At 34.8% G+C, this 23,223-nt stretch overlaps 1 protein-coding gene across 3 annotated transcripts in view; it reads left to right on the forward strand.

The window, feature by feature from the left end:
- Positions 1-23,223, forward strand: part of LOC149795583 (potassium channel subfamily K member 18-like) — a 51,842-nt gene that overhangs the window by 12,456 nt on the left and 16,163 nt on the right. The window contains exon 1 of one of the 3 annotated variants that reach the window (XM_089965419.1): positions 21,513-21,621. The exons of 1 other annotated variant lie outside the window; for it this stretch is intronic. The gene's annotated coding sequence lies outside the window, so the exon portion shown is untranslated. Of the gene's footprint in view, positions 1-21,512; positions 21,622-22,867; positions 22,995-23,223 lie in introns of those variants that run through there. One more of the 3 variants, XM_089965417.1, reaches the window with a different exon arrangement.

A 23,223-nucleotide genomic window follows, 5' to 3' on the forward strand; every position in this document is an offset into this window, starting at 1 on the left:
GGTAAAACTACACCGCTTGTCGTATTTTTGTCAGAAACGCCCTAATTAATAAGAAAGCTAATTACGTCTTTGACGATAATTATGCTGATGTATATGGTAGGCCTTCAATGTTTTTTGATTTCTGATCTTCTGTTTGTATTTCTTCCTAAAACCCAGGGTATTATTCTTTGTGGATGCTTGTTGAATATTCGTCTTCAGGTGGAATTATCTTGATCCAAAGTCTTAATCAGTTATCAAACACAGTGTCTGGAGTCTTAATCAATTATCAAGCACAGTGTCTGGAGTCTTAATCAATTATCAAACACAGTGACTGGAGTCTTAATCAATTATCAAACACAGTGACTGGAGTCTTAATCAATTATCATGCAAAATGTCTTGAATATGCAACATGTTTTCTAGTAAGTATACTAAGCAAATCTAATTGAAGGAAACTTCCACTGTAATGAAAACAATGATTTAGGACTTTTCTAGGTGATTTCATAGATCTAAAAGAAAAAGGGCTGAACGAAAACTCCTGCTAACGCCATTCACAATAAAGCAACGAAAGAAATTATTTGAGCCCATTCTTTCATATATTTCAAAAATAAAACGGATGTTTCTCGAAGTGGGAATATAATTTTTGTGAATATAAAGAACTCATATGGGGGCAACAAAATGTTAATATAAATCTTTTACATTATTCCAAAGCTTTACATAAATTCATCATGTAGAGAATATATGCCGCTAGCCCATCCTCTTTCAAATAGTCCAACAGGTTCGAGAAAAGGTATAATTCATACCAAGAGTGATTCAGACATGTATGTATGTATGTATGTATGTATGTATGTATGTATGATCAGACATCTTTATTTTTTGGTCTAGAGGCAATCTCGTATAATACGCTTAACACAGAACAAATTACAAGCTTTCATCTTCAACAACTCAGTATTAATAGGATTATATTTGTCACTTTGCATTTAGGTCGTAAGTAATAACATTAATCGCATTCTGTTTTCCACATTCTCGTCTTATGTCGTAAATGACAATATTGATAGCATTCTGTTTGTAACTTTGGCGTCTTATGTCGTAAATAGCGATCAAATTATCATGATAGGCGTATTGGCTTCTGCTTAGCTGTATATTTATCGGTAATGCTTACATAAAACTGAGGATTCATTATACTCATGAAAATACACGCAATCATAATGAGAACACAATATATCTCCTTGTATGACAAGACATGCAATGAAAATGGGAACACAATAGATCTCCTTGTATCACACGATATGCAGCGATAATGTGAACACAGTAGATCTCCTTGCATGACAATACATCAAATGAGAATGGGAACACGATAGATCTCCTTGTATGACAAGACATGCAGTGATAATATGATTACAGTGGATCTCCTTTATGACAAGACATGCAATGAAAATGTGAACACATTAGATCTTCTTGTATGACAAGACATGCAATGTGAAAGTGAACAGATTTGATAACCTTGTATGACAAGACATGCAATGTGAAAGTGAACACATTTGATATCCTTGTATGGCAAAACATGCAATGTGAATGTGAACACAGTAGATCTCCTTGTATGACAAGACATGTAATGTGAAAGTGAACACAGTAGATCTCCTTGTACGATAAGACATGTAATGTGAAAGTGAACACATTTGATATCCTTGTATGGCAAGACATGCAATGAAAATGTGAACACAGAAAATCTCCTTGTATGACAAGACATGCAATAAGAATGTGAACGCAGACCTTGTATGACAAGACATGCAATGTGAAAGTGAACACATTTGATATCCTTGTATGGCAAAACATGCAATGTGAATGTGAACACAGTAGATCTCCTTGTATGACAAGACATGCAACAGTAATGTGAACACAGTATAATTTGTATGAAAAGACATGCAATAATAATGTGAACACAGTACATCTTGTATGACAAGACAAGCATAATGCGAGCAAATCAGATCTGCTTGTATGACAAGACATAAAAGCATAACGTGAACACAACAGGTCTTGTATGAAAGACATGCAAGTATAATGTGAACACAATATATCTCATCGTATTACAAAACTGTATGCACTTTTTGCTTTCCGCAAGTTGCAGGCACTCATATTATTAGAAATGGACAAAGAAAGAAAATTTATTTTGATGAATAATTGGATGCATGTGTTATAATAATAATAATAATAATAATAATAAACACGTGGCTAACGGATAATATTTTTATATATTAATAAGAAATATTTCGATTTCATAAACACGATCCACGTTGGACCCACACCCAATCTAATTAAAATCATATCTTCGCTGTCCTACGTGAAGATCTGAGAGCGACCGCTTAGGAGTCGTGTTTTAGTAACCTACGTTATTATCATAATTACTAATTTTATCAGCCAATCAGATCAAGGCTTATATCTTAGCGTTTAGGAGAATGAGCAATATAGCTGAAGAGCATCAGTGTGTGCCGAACGATTCGATTCACTTTCAATTTGCTGAAAGCTACATTGCCATTGGCAAACTAAAAAGTCACCAGAACATGACCCCTAAGCCATCGCTGTCAGATCTTAACCCAGGACAGTGGAGCTCTTGTTTTAATCAGATTGGACCTACACCTCGCATATTTTCATCAGTACCAGAAATGCTTCGTTATAAACTGAATTTTATAAAATAATAAGCAAGATAGCTTTTATATGCATTTATATTTGTTATCACATAGTAGGTATAGTCGTTACATAAATTCAAGATTAAATCGTTACCCATTTGAGATCCTCTATATCTTCATTTTGTGGAAATAAATAAATAAATAATTTTCACAGAATATAATTCTTACATCTACATCGAGACACACACACGCACAGAGATCATTTTTTTTATGCCGGTGGTGATTACATAGCCGAAAATATATATTTAATATAAAAATCACACTGAAATATAAAAACCAACACGTGTCAAAACGACCTAGCAATGTGAGGGCATTCAGAAATGATCAAGAATTATGGACATATGAGATGTTACAAGCCTTGATAGTAAAGATAATGATCAAGCGTAGGGAAGTCCAGTTGTCCTTATCCTTTTAAATGTAACGGACATCAACAAATGTTTACGAGTTGTTGCTATGTTTTGATTAGCAATATGACCGGCTATTTTCAGTGTATAATGTACACTTGTTTAGCCTAGATATGTGAGTCCGTTCTTTTTTCTGGTGCAGATTTACGAGACCGTGTGTGCAATTTTTAATATCCCTAGCAGCATAAAATCACTCAATTTGAAAAATCAAAAAACATCAACATAAATTTCGTCTCTACATTAAAAAGACAACTCTTCATCATGCTCTGACCGTGCACTAAAGCACACCCCCACCCCCACCTCACCCACCCCCACCCCACCACCCCACGCAGTTCCTGATTAGCAAGTCATTTTGTGGTTTCGTTAAACATACCATTTAAATTTAAATAAAGACCTGCATATACAAATTATTTTACATCCTCATTGTTTTCATTCGTATAGTCTTCATAATCTTTTAAACTACCAACCCTATTCCTAAATACAACTATGTTACTAACATTTACCACAACTCATTGATGACAGTGATTTTTAATACTTTGTTGCAGTGCAATCATGCTTTGAGAAAAGCTAACAGTACCATCAGAGTACATTAAATATACAGACAATACCGTTAAATACTGAGTAAGTATTACATCTATCGCTAACAAACTCGGCTACTAAAAATATTTTACCTTTAATGAATTAATTGAGAGAACAGCGCTTCTCCTTGCATTAATCCAGCTTCTTCTGTGAAAAAGAATGAGCTTATAAATATGTATCCGATACTTGTTTTCCCAGTACGATATAAATATCTAATAAAGTTTAAATCACTGTTCCGTGTATACCATTTCGGACTATATTTTTTTAAATCAAAAGCTTCTTCTTGAATCAGCAAAACGATAATGCGAATGTATATACTCAGAAAGATTTGTTTAGATCAATAGATGCAAAGTAAAAATCGCATCAGTCATAAAAATTTATTTCAAACGATTTGATACAGAATGCAAAAAAACAACCCCAACCCCCCAACAAAAAGAAAACACTACACAAGAGATAAAGGGCTATAGTTCACATTACCATAAATTCGTGAATTGAGTTCACGTAGAATTACAACTCTTACTGTCCAGCTATAGCCTTCAATGTCTAATCACGATTCAGAGATAGTAAAGGCTTTGTATACATTTGCATAACTTTATCTATATCTTTCAGCAAGAAATAAAAACCTATCATGCAAATTTAAAACAAATATGAAAAGCTAGATAGTCGATGCTTGATTAAAACACACACACACACACACACACACACACACACACACACATTTTTACAAACAATTGCAGCTTTTACGACACAACATATCGATGGAACGTAATTAATGCGGGCACGTTAAGGTAAACACCATGGACTGTTTGTACTAAAACACCGTAAAGATTGTTTGTCAAGTATATATCTTCTTCAGGACCTGAGGTGATTTTTTCTTCTTCATATTTTCAAGGAGGAAATGAAAACGCACGTGTGTGCAGTTCAAAGACAAACATACCCTCTATTTCGCGCTCATTACTGCATGTTCAGTGCTTTACGATTAATGGTATTATCTCGTCATATTTCTTGAACTCTATGCATCGTTTTTTGTTACAAACCTATCAATTATCTAGCGAAGACTGAGCCAGAATGTTACCGTCAAATCCCGAACGTAGGTAAACTATACTTCGTTTCCTGATCCCGTATTACGATACTCTCAAACGAGACTGAAACTACCTTTCTTCGAGGTTTCCAGGTTACAACTGAACAAGCGTGAACATGTCGTAGTCTCACTTTAGTTAAAAATGGATTTGGCTAGCATTTCCTTTAACAAATCTGTAACATTAAGTTCCAACAATTTGTCTGATCCGGCTTTTAGTAACTGTCAAAATAATGTTGTCTTTACCTTGCCAAGTAGAAGTGCGCGGTATGAGCGTTATATCGGTTTACCGCGTTATTGTTTCCAGTGGTACGTACCACGATACATTTTCACTGTAACGGTAAATCGGCAGTTTCCGTCAATATAAAATGTACGAAAATTTCCGAAGAATCTTGCTACGAATTTTAAAAGCATGTCTTCAAATTTCATAACAAGATAGCTGCAACATGTATTATTTCTTTTTCAATACAGCTGTATTTATCACAAATTAATTTCGAATATAATAATTTGTGAACCTTTAATCATCTGTTTAAAACGTGTCACCTATGCCAATATGGAAGCCGAATGAGATGTTATGAAAGATATTTGAGTCAAACCCAACGTTTCTGGAAAGTGTCGAAATAAATAAGGAGAATAAATATAATTGTTTTATTAATTGCTAGCGTATTTTAATGTAATAATTACATATAAACCTTTGTAAAATCGAGAATAATTCTAGATTTTCAATAAAGTTGTTTTCATTTTGAATTTTAGGCAAATGTTTTCTCATTTGTTCAGTCATTTAATTTTACGCTTGCTCTCATTCTCTGATAAATATCTTGCCCGGATATTTGCATTCCACCCGAAGTCCCCTACCAATTATTTCAATAGTGTAGCTAGTAAATTATAATATACTCCTGTGTCAACACGTACTTTTTTTTTCAACAAGTCCTCTAGCTCTAGCAAAATGTCTTTTACACGGTGTCCGCGATAGTCTAAGCTTAATCATCACACAGTAGTTACAGTTTTTAAGTTATAACTGATACAACAATTAACATACCTATATCAAATTCATCTGCTAGAAAGTACTGATTATTTTATTTTCGTTGATAGGGGCTGGCGATTTTCTTTCGCGCAGAGATGTTTTCTTTTCTTTCATTTCAGGATAATTCATTTGTTTCAAATAATGTAATTGGAATACTATGGTGTGATTTTCTTATGATTCAGAACAAGATATGTTTACAGCTATCTGAGAGCCGGAAAATTTGTTTGACAATACCCCTTGGCCCTGAACATTAAATCGTTGGTTCCTGATATAATTGCGGTATACCGTAGTATGTATCACAGTTTGTTCAGAAACACCGCGGAATACCGTAGTGCGTATCGCTGTATGTTCAGAAATAACGCGGTATATCGTGGTACGGAATTGTTCGTGGTACCCAGCTCTAATGTCACGAGCCTCTCACAGAAACAGTTCAAACGCTATCAGCCAGGTCTCGGACAGAAACTTTCCTAGTTATTCAGTTGGTGAAATCTTCCGTGATGCAAAATTTGAGAACTGCACAACAGAGGTAAATCCCATATATGGGTCTGCTGCCCCACTCCCATGAGTCGAATAAGTCATGTTATTAAAAGTGATAGTGGTGACAATAAGTGCTGTTACGCGCTTCTTTCGTAAAAATGACAGTCATGCGCATATTACCTGTTAAAATATGAAAATTATGTTTATGACTTTAAATGAGGTTCGTATCAGTAAGACGGAAACATGAAGGATTTCGTGTTTTAGTTGCAGCTTGGGATTTTATCAATTTATCTAAAAATTGATAGGTATATAACAAAAGTATTGTTAACGTAGATCACGCCTTGAAGAAATAAATATCCTCTGTTTCGCTTAAGAGTGTTTATTTCAACGTCGTTCTTTAATGCTGTGCATCGGTTTGTAATTATGTAATTAAACATTTACCAAAACTCTTTGTATAGGAAAAATAAAATAGCGTTTTCTTTCGGTCAATTTGCCATTGTGCAAATTGTCAGTGTTTTCTAAGGGTGGAAAATATACAAGAGCTGAGAATGTTTCTGGAATACTTCCTACTGTCAACGTCTTAACTGATAAAGATAAAAAACCCTGCAAAGTTCGATTCGCGAAATTATGTTTGCTTCTCGCTACATATTAGGCACATAACAAAATAGAAAATCATGGACATATTACATATTGAAAGAAAACGATCAATGCTTCTAGACGCTTGATTTTTGAAACAAAAATACGATCAAATCAGAAAGGGTTGGCTGGTCAAACATTCCGACAGATAAGTGAACGTGACTGTATATGACATTGGACAAAAAACTGAATAAATGTAACGAAATTTAATGTGTGTGTGTGTGTGTGTGTGTGTGATTTCGATTTCTAACGTAGCTTTAAAAAAACTGAGTCATATCGGTACGATGTCTGCAGTGTGGCAATTGTTAGTGATATCTAGCACTAGGGCATCATGCCGCAGACATGTAGCATGATGTCCCACCCAGTCACATTATCCTAACACCAGACCTTTCTAACACTAACCTCTTAATGATGAGAGTCTAGCGAGGCAGCTGTTAGTACCATTTTTATAAGTCTTTGGTATGGCTCGGCTGGAGTTCGAACCATCGACCCCCAGCATGCGAGGCGGACGCTCTATACACTAGGTCACCGGAGAGGTACAAAATGTAATATAGTGTATTATACAATATAATAATGAATATAATGATATATAATAATAAATATAATGATATATAATAATAAATATAATGATATATAATAATAAATGCAATATAACTATTAGATTCCGTTACAAACTTTCTAAGAACATGTGGATTAATACCGACATTATGAACAAGAACACAAAACTTTGTTTCATTTCGTTATCTTTTTTAATATTTTTTATGGCTATTGAAAACTTTCCCCATTTTAACAGATAAGCATGAAAAGAGTCTAGGTCGATATTATAGACTGTCAATATTATAGACTGAGAAACGAAATGCTTTTAAAAGTGTCACTTAGATTTGTGAACCTTTATATTGGACACCATGCTCAGTGCTCAGAGGAAACATTCTCCTTATTTAAATACGGGTTTTTCGTTGTTTAACTCCAGACAACAAAATTACTATTGCTGTTTATAGGTGAACATTACTTTGACATTGACCTTGTATCCAACACGATGGAACTACTCGTTCTCAACCATGTAATACATCAGACTCGTATACAACACGACGGAACTACCCGTTTGCCACCTCAGATACATTAGACTCGTATCCGACACGATGGAACTACCCGTTTCTACCATGAGATACATTATAAACGTATGCAGCACGATGGGACTATTCGTTTTCTAATATGTGATACATTAGGCTCGTATGCAACACGATGGGACTATTCGTTTTTTAATATGTGATGCATTGGACTCGTTTGCATTACAATAGAAATACTAGTTTTCTAAAATGAGATACATTAGACTCGTATGCAACACAATGGGACTATACGTTTCTACCATGATATATATTAGACTCGTATGCAACACGATGGGACTATTCGTTTTCTAATATGTGATGCATTGCACTCGTTTGCATTGCAATAGAAATACTCGTTTTCTACTATGAGATACATTATAGTACAAGTCACAGTCGTCACGTATGCACGTTTAGTGATTTTGAATCAAATATAACTAGTTCTTTTAAAATCTAACACTACTTTTCTTTAAACAAAGTCTATTCAATCCTGATTTTTTAATGATCTGTATCGTAACTGTCATCAAGAAACTTCCGGACGAAAGTGATCGATCTTTACGGTCTTTTACAATGGTGGCCATGCACTAAACTTGGGTCTAGAAAAGAGCACTTCGAATGGAATCGTCACAATATAGTGTACTACGAATTTATTTATCAATATGCTTAGCGTTCATTTTGACATCACAGCGTGTGACATTCAATCCGGATTTAAAAGGATCACACCTTTATGTTCATTTCAATCAAAAATGTCTACGTACGTTAATGTGATTTTGCCCTATGCACTTATCGGACATGTAAATAATGACCTTCCAGAGGAATGTGGATTTATAAGAATCCAAATGAAGTGAATGCTTGCCACTTAAATGTATGTAGAATCAAATTCTATAAAATGACACCCATTACTGAAATAATCGGTTGTCAAAGCATATATGACATGTGTGACTTGTACTATATACTAGTATGCAACACGACTGAACTACTCGTTTTCTGCCATGTGATGCACTGAATTCGTTTGAAACACGATTGAAATATTCGTTTTCTGCCATGTGACACGTTGAGCAGGCTAAATATTTTTCATAGAACTTTCGAGTGGCTACCTGCAACGATGACTATTAAAAAAGGCATAGATATGGGACAAATAGGTGATAGAACTTTAATTAGCAAGAAGTATGAATTGGCCATAGCTTAAAATTAGCGCCCTTTGGAACAGATGTGTACATTTATTTGGATAAATATGACATTTTGTTTCCTCATATAAGAGAAAAAATTTACATCCCAACGACACGAAGAAACAACTTGTGTCTACAATCTATTTCCAAGTAGGCGAAATCTCTATTTCAACGTATAAAACGGTTTGGGGAAGAATGACCGTTTCTTCTCGACGTTGGTAATTCAGCAAATGGTGTTGTATGATGGGAGAGCTTAGTGATGATTCCTCCATACATGTTATGAAAGGAAATGTTGATCTTATCTGAGTTATGCTTACTGGTTCAGGGATAGCAATTTAGTTTTGACTTCTCTTCAGTCTTATCTCCATCAACTCAACCAGCAAAAGCACGAACGATTTGCTCGGCATAAAATAACAGTTGCAGTTTCTCTGAGTAGATTCCAATGCCTGCGTTTTCAAGGTTGATTCTTTGTTTAAAGCTGGTAATGATGGGCTTCTCGAATTCATCTAACCTTCATGGCATCTTACAGCCTTTTTTTTTTTTTTTTTTAAATTGTTCTTGTTATTGAATGGTTTTGCTTTTTATACGTTTTCATCTTCGTGAGTGTTTGGTGTACTTTTTGGCTAAATTATATTGTTTTTGGAACGTGAGAAAAACACCTTTTGCAACGCTCTTCGTTATCCTGAATTTTGTATCATGCATTGAAAAGCTGTTTTGGCGCAAGAATATCCTTGTCTGGTCAGTCAAATAAACACGAGGATGACACAGATCACATTCTTCCTTTAATTTGATGTCTCTCGGTCCTTGATTTTTCATGTCATATAAAGGCATTAGACTGCTACTCTATGTATCCATAAAACGAAAATGTGTAAGATTTTATCTCTGCAATATTAAAGAATCTTAGAGAATCGATATTTGCATTGTGCCTGAGGCACATGATGATATAACACCAGCTGCAAACACATACAAGTCTCTTTCACGAATTACCTGATCAAATTCACACATCACTGATACTCTTGGTTCAGACATGATTAATTTCCACCTATCCTGCTCAGCTGCATCATTATTAATTAGCGAATATTGGGAAGTTATTATTTTACAACCATTCGTTTACGTCCCTGGCAAACATGTTCTATCTTCCGATTGCTGAAATAGTCACACACTGTGGTTGGGAAAATGTCATAAACCTCTGTTGTTGTCTCTCTGCATCAAATTTTGTTGGTGCCTCTCTGCATCAAACTCTTTTTTTTGTCTCTCTCTCTCTATCAGATTTTGTTGGCCCCCTGTGAGAAAATCAGTTACAACGTGGCAGTTGTGCAATATATGCTTAACACAAACACATACACACATATATTTCTTTGTATGTGGTTTTTTTTATTCTTTTTTTTTTTTTTTTTTTTGGCCTTGTGTGTATATCTTGACGAAATTAGAAATGACACATACTATATTTTAAATACATGGATTTTAACACAATTTCCTGTACGCAGGGATATAATTTCGTAGTTGTGGAGTGAAAAGTACATGCCCCATGGCACAGTGAGTCTGGTAATAAATTACTATCCAGTGAGTCAAGGTTATTTTAGAAGGAGAATGGCATCCTTTAAAACTGTTGAATGAGAGGAATCTTTATCAACTGCCAGATTGGTAACTCATAAGCTTAATGGTTTTCGTGTTAATCTTTTTTTCAGCCGTTGCCTAAATTAGCTATAACTGAAACACATCAAACCTCATTCTAAGTAAGCGATAATTTTGTTTTGTAGTTCATCTTTAAATTTCACTGACGGAATTCATCAAGGAAATATAAATGTTTTAGCTCTTACACTGAATCAGATGATTGTAAAATTCACGGAGAAATACGTTTTATTATTTTTATGTTGTTGATGTGTTTCCTAATCTCGAAAAAACAACAACTGGTTGTATCGCTTTCTGAGAAATCAACAGTTTGCCGGCAGATATCTAATATATAAATGCTCATTGTAAAACCAAATTGCTCCGTATATGATATCTTCTTATTTCCGGCTACCATTGCGTGCTGTCGATTTGTGGAACCTTTGAAGTTGTCTCGTTTTTCATACTGTAACCAACGCAACTAATTACTCAGCGCTTTTACCATTCTAATGCTTTCGTCTGAGATCGGGCGTTAGCTTTTTGGTTCACCACTTTTAATTAAACACTTAAAAAGTCTCGACAATATTGCACAATTTTCTGCCATTATTGAGAAGTTTTGTTGTTACAAATCGGAGTCTATCTATCTATTTATTATATATATATATATATATATATATATATATATATATATATATATATATATATATATATATATATATATATATATATATATATATATATGCTATGACTGGACCGAAGTTTCTGCAATCTGATTGGATATAAAAGGTCACGTGATACTGATCAAAAATCATTTTCTACATCGATACATTTTGCGGACTACTTTTGATTCCCAGTTACCAGGAAACTTTATGAGAAGCTATATCTATAATAACGTCTTACATCATAATAATAACAAATCCCACCCACCCACCTTTGCGATTTCAGACCAAAATGTGCAACCCCCTAACTAAAATCGCCCATTAGAGTTAAAACAATGCATATTCATTCTTGCAATCCAACACTTCCCCCTTTTTGCCATAGAAAGCATATGACAGGCTTCACAAGCCGATCTTGAGAAATGTTTGCATTTTGCTTCAATATATGTTTCACCGGCTGTTATTCAAGATCAGGGTCATATGTCGAGCAAGGGATCTCACTAAAAAATTGACACGATTTTGCTTTTGAAAGATCAAAATGCGTTGTAAGCAAGAATAACGAATGCAACACCCACATGTGCAGTACGCAATCATGATGTTAGAGTAAAAGGAATAGCCTGGTAAAAATTGCATCAACCAATTATATAAGTAGTGATAATAAATATACTAATGGACAGACAGCATGCCATCCTAAAAAAAAAAGCCTCGAAATTAATGATAGTCTGCTAGTCCAAGATACATTTTCTCTCTGACTAGTGATTTACATAATTTCAATAGTTCAGTGGCTTGTTAATCTTTAACTGTCTGACAGTGTGTTGTGTGAAAGACTAGTGAAAGTTAAGCAGGATAAGTAAATTTCTCACTCTGCAAGTCCTTATGGCTACAAAGAAATGTATTTTCAATTCTAAGCCTGTAGGTTGCTCATTTCAAATGAACGTTATGAATCACATAATTTGAAAAGATGAGACATTTTTATGCCATTTTCTGAACTTTCTTTCCAAGTGAGCACAAAGTAACATTCTGTTTATCATATATAAATAAAAACTAAAATAATGCCGGTCAGTAACTGGATAGAAGAGAAAAGAAGACCCTTAGCAATGTTACCAGCCAAGTTCTCAGAAGTACCTAAGAAATGAGAACAGGTTGAAATGTAAATTATAGAACTATACCAACCATATAATAAATATTTTGTGCTACTGAAATATACATGGGTGCATAATCATTATCTGTGATTCTGTATTGTACTTTTTATATATAATGGTTATATACAATGACTTGTGCGTGTGCATGCCAAATAAAATATATTATATAAAGACAAAAGCACCGTATATAAAGGGGTTTGCACATCATACAAGGACAAAAGCACCGCATATAACGATGTTTGCACATCATAAAAGGACAGAATCACCACACATAACGATGTTTGCACATCATACAAGGACAGAATTTCCAACGTATCGCATACCCGATCTCTGGAAAGTTAGTTTTATAGAATATCTTCTTCATATAGGAAATATATCTTTTATAGAAAAAATAAAACAATAATCCTTTTTGAATTCATTCTCTTCAGAACGCTCAAAATAAGAACCATAAAAATCACAAGAGGTAAACGAGAGATTCATTTTGTACTAAGTGATGACCTATTTACCCTCCTCCCCAGCCCCCGCTTTTTTTATAGATGGTACGTTTGATAACTATCAATATTTGTGCTATTCCATATTTTCATCGTCTGGATAATCGCAACAAAAAAATTAAAACAAAACATGTCTTGAAATACATGTTGTTGATGTCCAAATTTCATGTAAGAATCATTTAAAAGCTATTGTGTATAAAAGTCATTCTAAATGTATTAGCCACCTTCCTTTTTCTCTGTCTCCCAACCTTTCTCTCTCTCTCCCACCGCCTCTCCCCCTCCCACAAACACGCAAATACGAAATCGTATGTACACACAGCGTGCATTTTGAACACATGAACGAATCATGCACGATACGATACAAGGATTCACCATAAAACTCTCTTTCCCCACAAAACACTTTCACCGTAAACCTCTTTTACTATAAAATCCTTTCGCCATTGAAACTCGCTTTCATCATAAAACTCTATTTCACCATAAAACTCTCCTTCACCATAAAGCTCCGACATAAAACTCCTCCACCATACACTCTCTTTTACCATACACTCTCTTTTACCATAAAACTATCTTTTATCATGAAACTCCCTTTCATCATAAACTCTCCTTCACAATAAAACTCCGTCATAAAACTCTTTGACCATAAAACTCTCTTTCATCATGAAACGCTCCTTCACCATAAAATTCTCTTGCACCACAAAACTCTATTTCGCAAACAAAATAACTGTTACTAATGAATGAATGACGAACATGTACTCCACCTAGGAAAAATGCAACGTCGAAATGTAACGCTGCTTATCAATCTTAGCTAGGCTTTCATTGTTAGGTAATTACGATAATATATTTTTCAGCATTGAGAATGGAACAACATGCCTCATTTAGTTGCCTAAAAGCAGTTTTTATATATAACACAGTAACATTGGCACAGTACGATACAATTTTGCCTTGTCACTGCTGCGTAGTTCTGTCTTAATAATTGAATCATGAGTACAACGTATACAAATAACCTGCTGGTCTTGTGTGTATTCTCTTAGAGATTTAGTTAATTAGAAATAGTCATATCGGGAAAGTAAATAATGGTATTATATATATATATATATATATATATATATATATATATATATATATATATATATATATATATATATATATATATATATATATATATATATATATATATATATATATATATATATATATATATATATATATATATATATATATGTATATATATTGTTTTCAGTCTATGCTTTGAAAATAAGTAACAGAACAGAGTAAAAGGCAACAAGCTTTGTAAAATTCATCAAAATAATTTATTTCCCTAGAAACAAAGTGAAAATGAAAAAAAAGAACTACTTACGTTATTGCGAATTAAATCCCAAAATAATCCAAGCAGTACAGACACAAGTTCTAATAATTTAAAGTAATGAATAAAATTCAGTAGAGTGCAGAATAAATCCAAAATTTATCCAAAAAGAATATATCCAGAATAAATTTTAAAAAATTGAAGGCGATCATGTGACTGCGGTAGTTTGTAGAGTGTTGACGTATCAACAGTCTTTAGTTGAATCACAGTAACACAGTTCCACGTCTGAATTCACTATAAATTCTAGTGAATGTCTCTGTCCATGAATTTTAAGAGAGCACTTATGTATTTCCAGAGAAAATAATCACTTGAATTCAATAATTTGACGAAATATACTTCCCAGCCCAAAAATGAAATACTGGACACAACATATAATACAACTTGAAATAATAATACTGGTTTTAAACCCATACACATAGATAATACTTTAGGGTGTGTGTGTGTGTGTGTGTGTGTGTGTGTGTGTTGGATTTTTAACGTAGCTTTAACATTTTTTCATACATATCGCTACGATGTCTCTGTAGTGTGGCAGTTTATAGTGATGTCTACCTCTGGGCATTATGCCGTAGACACGTAGCATCATGTTCCACCCAGTCACATTATCCTAAGACCAGATCGACCAGTCCTAATACTAACCTCATAATGCCAAGCGCAAAGCAAGACAGCTTCTAGGTTTGTTTTTTTTTTGTTGTTGTTGTTATAAGCCTTCGGTATGACTCGGCCGGGGTTCTAACCTGCTATCTCCGCATATGAAACGGACGCTTTAACTACTTAGGCCATCGGAGCAGTTATCTTTTGATGAAACAAGCTATTTCAACAAAGCCCTTAAATCCATGACGACCAAGAAAAGTTAAGCTTCCACGACGCGCGCATCCGTGATTGTAGCCCGCGACTGAGCCCTCGAAGGTTCTCCCTTGACCGTCACCCGCGGTAGGTAAAACAAGCTCTGTAAATGTCGCTGATGCCGTCACAGGTTAGGTTAACCTGAGACGTCTATGTGATTTTTACAATGTCTGGCGTTTTTATTGTATCCATATAAAATTGTTAACCCTCGGGAATACCTTCTGGCCAACCCAGACTCGTTCTCAGCGACGACTGTCTTATGTCAACCATGTGCTGTGGAGATCTTAAAATAGATGGTGGAGCTAAGCTAAGGGGGTGAGATAAGTGTTCCAAGTTGCGCCCAAAGTTTATAGAGAACGAGATAGAGATATTCATGTCCAAACGGCATCTTTCGAATAATAGGCTAACTGTAATAAACACGCAATGAAGATTGCGATTGGAGTGTGCGACATTCAGCCGATTACGCATTTTAAGCTGTTTTTTCGTAGTTTTTTTTTATTTCAAAGGAGTTGGGTGAGGGTGGACTTTTCAGTGCCTTTTTCATGTTTGGGCGAACTTGCCGGTTCTTATTAAAATCTTTCCACAATTTTGCGCCACGACCAGTGTTTCTGGATTAAAATTCATTGGAAGCAGCTTTGAAAGCATCCCAGTTCCTCCCGTCTGCTCATGTCTTCCCAGTAAACTCCATAAATACCCACTTTGGTAACTGAGCATAAACTATGCTTCGTTCAAATTTTTTCCAGTTGGAGGGTCTTAAAACACCGGTAGGTATGGGATTTTCAAGAATCCGCTGGCAAGCGTTTTCGGTAAATATTAAGGCACTGTTGTTATCTCCAACTCGTACTCGGGTGGTTGTTGTTGTGGAAAATTTGCAATTACGTCTCCTCAATTGCGCCTCTCGTTACACCCTGATCTTCTACGATTCCTACAATCTGCGCTTTTAAGCATTCGATGGTCTCCCCAGATCCCTCTTTTTTTTTTTTCTTTTTTTTTATTTGTGACGAGTTTGACCTTCTGGACATTTGGATCCGATTTTGTATCTATCCCCATAATCTTCTTCACTTGTTTCGCGCGTGGGCTTAATCAGCGGCGCAAACGTTTCTTCAAAAACCCGCTGTGGGATCTCTCCGCGCGGCCTGTCGCGGTTGAAACATAATTTTGACACGTTCGCGAACATCTGTGTCAGAAGTTCCATTTCATCGGGGGAAGGGCTGCGTCGGTCTTTACCGCGTGCTACAACGTCGCTGAAAAGTTTCCTGACTTTGACATTGTATTGATTTATCATGTTCGTTAAATTACTGTGTTGTCCTATTCATAAATATTTAAGACGCATTAGCGTCCAGACTCGCGCAATACTTGGAGCCTCTCCTCGGTCCACCAGTCAAGTCAGTCGTGAAAAACTCCGCGAACAGATTTCGAAACTCATCCCACGACGGCACACCAGGACTAATGAATATTTGCAAGACAATGCGTGTAAAACTAATGAAATATCTTCAAGATGATGCAGTTATCCCATATCATTCCCGTGAGAAGTAGTACACGGGGTCGAGCTCATACACACACACGGAAAGCTTTAAAAGCAACCTCGATGAGTATCACATCTGTGCGTAAATACAAATCATGTTAGTCACCGAGAATTTGAAAAGTATTAAACAAGTTGATTAAGTGCACTGACGCCTTTGGCCGCTGCTGGACATAGAACACAATTAATTTTAATATATGTTTTCTACATTTGTTTCTCAGTACTGACCTTTCCACTGTGTGACAATCAATGCAAATCATATGTTAATCTAAAATACCTTCAAAGATGACTTCACGGTGAAGTTCTTGTCAAATGTTGACCTGCTTTTTTTTTAGATGCTGGACTGTCAACATAGCAGCATGTAAACAGAACACAGATTTCACTTCCGATCATCACCAAGGCCTTATTACTCACTGTGCACTGTCGCCGAAATACACACAGACAACAACACCCTGAGCTGATATTATCAAGAATAAACAGTTACCTTTAAATCCCTACCAAAAATGCATAAATAAAACTCTTTTATCACCACCAAAATGAGAAAGGAAAAAATGTTCTAAAAATAGACTAGAACTACATTCGTGGGTACTGAACTGGAAGTATTAATTGTGACCTAATTCCTTTATGTTTCGAAAACTAAGACTATTTAGCGAATATATCCGTTGAACAAATGGAGGATACCAAAAGGATGAACCAGGATTCACCATCTGCTTGATAGTATTCGGAACCAAAGTCATATTATTTACGCGCGGACGTGTTTGTGGGTTTCTGCAGAGACAAATATGGTGCATACAATATACAGAATGGAGATAATGAAATAATGCCTCTAATATTTATGCTACATTTATTCTGGCTTATCGGTAGAAACTGTCTCCAGTAATGCTTTGTGAAAAGTTAATTTTTAAAAAAAATCAACGAAATGCCTGCAATGCTGTCAATGTGTTAATCACCACTTATTTGCTTCTTTTCTTTCTGAACTGTTGTTTCAATGTTTGCAAATGATTTTGAATGCAAGATACAAATTTGGATATCCCAGCAGACAAAATACTTAAAAACAGAGAACGAGAGAGAGAGAGAGAGAGAGAGAGAGAGAGAGAGAATTTTTTAAAAATTTATTTAGGATGAGAAAATAAACCCCAAGAGGTTATAAGATTATACATCTCCATAACCTGAACCTTAAATTTGAGAAGTTAAATCAAAATCACCATTCTAACCGAGTGTTTAAGAAGACGGGACCACGGGTAATATTTTCATGTCAGGCAGATATTCCCTTCCTCCTTAGAAACTAATTCGCTAACTAATTAATAAAACACCCAGGTCAGTGTTTGCGCACTGTCACCACAAAATGTTACCCCATAATCTAAATTTTCAGCAAATCCACAAAAATATACTATCTAAAACTTTAAGACTTCGCTGCCGCAAAATTCAATTTTTATTTTAATAACGAAAGAGCCAGGTAAATTTGTCTCCAAAAACATTTTACTTTACATGCAACCTAATAGTATTTATATGTTACTGCATTTGTACTGGAAAATATAAACGAGTTTTTTGGGATGGAATACTGCACGACCTTGGGAGTGCAGTATATCCATCTGACAAAACGAGTTCATATTTTCCCATACAGATACAGTAACCTTTTTATTATATGCTCATTTTCTTATTCTACCTAAGGCTTAATTATTTAAACAAAATACACTACAAGAAACAACGTAAATGAATGTATGTCGTATTCCAAACTAAATACACGAGCGCATATTCATCATTGCACAACAACATTATTACTGCGCACATAACTCCGCCCAGATAAATTTGAACTTAGTCGCGCGCTCAATATAACTTTCGAAAGAAAATAGCGTGTCTAGTTAAAATTGAAATTTGGAGTCATATTGTGAACGAATGTGCATTGCTACAACTTTTCCATTTGATCTGGAATGAATAGATTTTGTTTTTGTTTTTGTTTTTTTTCTACGAAATTTCGTGATTATGGACTGGATTTGTATGTGACAATTCCACATGAAATACATGGGATTGAAGAAGCTAGGGAGAAGCGTGTTGACATCTGCAAATGTGTTTCTGTTTCTGTCACTGAATGTTTGAAATCATAATGTGTGAAAAATATGAAGTCTTTCAATTGCAATTATCAAAAAGACGCTATGGAATTTAATGCTTATTTAATTTTGAGTGCAGTAAGGAGGATGTAATTGTACTTATCATCGAAATTACAGTACAATTTCGAAATGTGTAATCAAGATTGAGAACCTATGACATGGCTCATGTAATTCGGATTTGCAGATCTAAGAAAGCACATTTTGATGAAATTCAGGATGTAAAACTGTAAGTATATTTTTTTGCCATTCTTATCACCAGCTAAAGAAGACAGTATATGCCTTGTCAGTTGTATGTTATTTGTAAGGACATAATCTTCCGTCTTTTATATAATGTAGCTAGCTTAAATCCGTAACATTGTATCAACGCGGAATATGCCAAAGTAGCTGGTATGTGGCAGTCCACGAAATATCTGTTTTAGTTCATTCAGAAACAAATTTAAACAACCACAACGTAAAGCGCCTCTTACGCAAGCGTACATGATTTGTTTACAAGTCAAAAGTGCTGGCGTCTGCGTCCATTGTTTGTTTACAATAGAAAGTACAAAGTAGTTCCTTTATGCACGTGAATGCTAAATGAGCATATAATAAGTACATAAACGTTCTACTTATAATGAGGGATCGTAATCGGCAGCGTTCCTTTATTTGCTAGGTTGTAGCAAGGAATAAAGTGGTCCAACATTACTTCCGGTTTACTTCCTGCTGTACAAGCAATGAATCGATATCATCTTCATGTTGCCTGACAATTTCTCATTCTTATAGATCATGTAATTAAAACCGAGAGGCAATGTTATATGTGCGAAAGAAGGAGTTAATCGATCGCTTTAAGCAAATGTTACGGATAATCAATGTCGAAAATTGAAAATCACATATTCTGATATATGCATACAAAATGGAATACGCGATATTTTCACATAATTATCTTTGTGCTTCTTTTATTGTATATTATTTTTGTCCAATGCATGGCCCTAAAACTATAATCAAGGTGCCATTCAATGACTTGTTGTGAAGAATTCTTGAGATATTTAATGGGTGGGGTAATTTAGTTTTGAAACGTTTCTTTTTAAAATATGAAACTATTCAGTTTTTAAAGTCTGTTTTATTGCTATTTTACAGTTTCTTTGTCTCTAAACATGGATAAAAGTGATTGTTTGCTATTCACTATATATTCTAATGAAAAAGTCATTATTGCCTAAATATACTTTGTGTAGAAAGACAGACATTCACATTTTAGACTACTAGACCAACTGCAAAATTGTTATAAATGGCTAGTTTTGATGTAAAGATAATTTTTAATGAAATACATATTCACAAGAAATAAAATTGGCACATTGTCTGATTTGATGTTGTTGCTTTTAATGTTTATTTCAGAGCCAAATAACTTTATTTCCTGTTCAAATATAATTTATTTTATACTGAGATAAAGAAACGGTATTTAAATTAATTTGACATAAGAATAAATATTTCATCAGGACTTAGGTAAAATATGTCTATTTCTGTGCGATGATTTTTTTTACTTACTGATCATCGAATTTTATATTGTTACAGGAGACACAACTTCCGCTGAAATTTTTAAAATAATTTTGCATTAGGACTATAGAGTTGTATTATTTTCAATATGAAGACCATGTCTTCTTGTTTATAATGGATGTATCGATTCGATGTTAAGCACATACACTGATTGAATTTGTTTGATTTGGTTTAATGGACCATCAACACATCCCAGGCTATATAGAACAGTTTCCCAGAGAAACGATAAGGATAAATTATGAGCTTCCCTATCTTTAATATAAACAGCATTAAACAGTTTGAATAGAAGGAGTCAAACGTTATTAAGATGTAATGTTTTTATTAACTTATAAGAAAGAAGCAAATGGTTATTTTAGTGTCTTCTACTTATAACGTAGCATATATATTGATTCGCCCCAAAATAAAACAAAAGACATTTTGCTTTCATTGATACCAGGACCGCTGACAGGGTAAGACAACTAGGACTAAAGTTCGGGGCCCACAACGGCCAGGGGGCCCACCGCCGTCAGAAATTGTAATTCATAAGGCCCTACTGTAGAATTTTTCATAGGGCCCACTAATCCTGTCCGCGGCCCTGATTGATACGTGTATTATGAATTGTGATTTTTTAGGGATAACACGAGATCTAAATTTGTTCTGGCGAACGATAATATCCAATGCGAACCAAATATCAGGACCGGCTTTGTTTCTGTGGCGCCAACTATAGGGAAGATAACTCGCTATGATCCCAGATTAAATTATAACACAAGATCGGTAATTTTTGTATTCATTGGCCGAAAACGCTTAGCAACTCCGTCAAATACAAGGGAACTGGTGCATTTAGTTGGGGTGGGTGGGGTAAATAAATTATTACGACATGAAAATCATTTGAATATCAAATGCGTGGTAAATCATAACACTATTTATTATTAAAGTACCACCTTGGTACATGAATATAATATACATCATTATGCAAAGTACAAGATGCACTCTTAACAGTATTGAAACACTATTGACCATAAATATATTACATCATATTATGCTACGTAAACTGGATGTTACGATTAAAAATAATATGTAATATAACAGAATGGCTGAATTTCTCACAAATGATTCACACTTCCGGTATAAGCGAGACCCTAGATAACTATCATCCTCCATTTTAGTGAAAGTACAGAATCTCAGTACATTTTTCCCCATGATGCACCCGACCGATGCGATGCTATCAACCACTCACTACAGCTAAGGGGTAAGTTTCCAAATTCGCATTTATTGGAATGGCGTTATTGTTGTGCAAATAACGTCACTTACCAGTCAATCGAGAGACACGGTTTGTACTAGTTACCGGCCTATTTGCCAATTTAGTCTGTGTACCAGCGAAGCCTAGCCTAACGTCTATTCATTATTTAGTAGGTCTGTCTGAATCTGATTCAAATTACCTTCTTTAATCCTGCGATGCGTTACGATAAGCTCTGATGCACGACCAGAAAGAAATCAGTCGCAATGTCGAGATCAATGCATTGTTTCGCTTAGAATATGTGACTTGATCTGTAATTTAAAATGCACGCTACAGTAAGGTCGAATGCACGACAAGACAAAAAAAGTTACAATGTCGAGAACAAGATAGAACTTGTTCGTTTAGAAATATGTGACTTGTTGCATATTTAAAATGCATGTTAATATGGATGAGCAATAGGTCGTTTTTAGTGCGATGTTCAGTGTTCCATGAAAAGAAAGGTTTTCGTTCAGCATCGTCGTATATACTCAATACATGTTCCGAATGTGCGGGGAAAAAATGGTATTTGTTGCTTTAAAAAAAAATGTTTATTTTATAATTTGCCAGACTAATTTAAATAAATTCGTTTCATTCGGTTTAGTGGTTAATGCAATTCAATGTTGAGGTCTATATATAATGAAAAAAGGGGGCTTGATAATTTCGTGCTATTTTGATACGGTGGTACATGAAGCTTTAGGTCTATATACAGATATATGCAAAGGAGACAGAAGTAAATCGAGGAGTGTTTAATAACTCTTGGTGTTTACAAATTTTACAGGACTATAATGAGATTTAATTTCATCTTCATGCTACCTTGCAGGCAAAAAATAATTTTAAAAAAAACCTACTTTTACCTGGGATGTAATTATTTCACCATGCAGAAACTTGAGACTGAGTTATTTTCATTAGAGAAATGACTCAGCTCTCACTGTGACATATGTTGTGTCAGGTAAACGCTAGTTCCAATGATTGTTTTTGTAAGAATCAGAAACAAATATAATTTTTTGCATTGAAACTGGATGGTGATTGGAACAAGTGTGTTGAAGATGTTTGACACAACATAACTACGATTATTGTCATATTTAACATGTGTACAGAGCCTGCGCAATAATTTAGGTCACAACCTTTAACCTTTGACACCAACTTAACTTCCGTTAACAACATGTAAACGTTCTTTTCAGCTCTTGATTAATTCAAGGCTCACATTAAGCCTGTCACATGACGTATAGGTGTTTTACTCGCTACGATACTGACGGTACATTTACGTAAATGTCAAAATGTGATTCCGATCGTAGGTAAAGAGCTGAAGAGAAAGTTGAAGATTCATCAAGTGTAATACCTCGCTGGTAACTGCCAATCTATCTATTTATATATCTATCTATCTATCTATCTATCTATCTATCTATCTATCTATCTGTCTGTCTGTGACATGTATGTATAAAAAGAGGCACAGCCAGATGTATCTGTATATCTATGCCTGTCTATCTAGCTGTCTGTGCCTGTCTATTTGTCTGTGCCAGTCTATCTATATATTTATTCATCTACCTGTCCGTGCCTGTATATATATCTGCCTAT

The sequence above is a fragment of the Sinohyriopsis cumingii genome, chromosome 7 (genome assembly GCF_028554795.1).
Source record: "Sinohyriopsis cumingii isolate HCF-2022 chromosome 7, ASM2855479v2, whole genome shotgun sequence".
NCBI lineage: Eukaryota > Metazoa > Mollusca > Bivalvia > Unionida > Unionidae > Sinohyriopsis > Sinohyriopsis cumingii.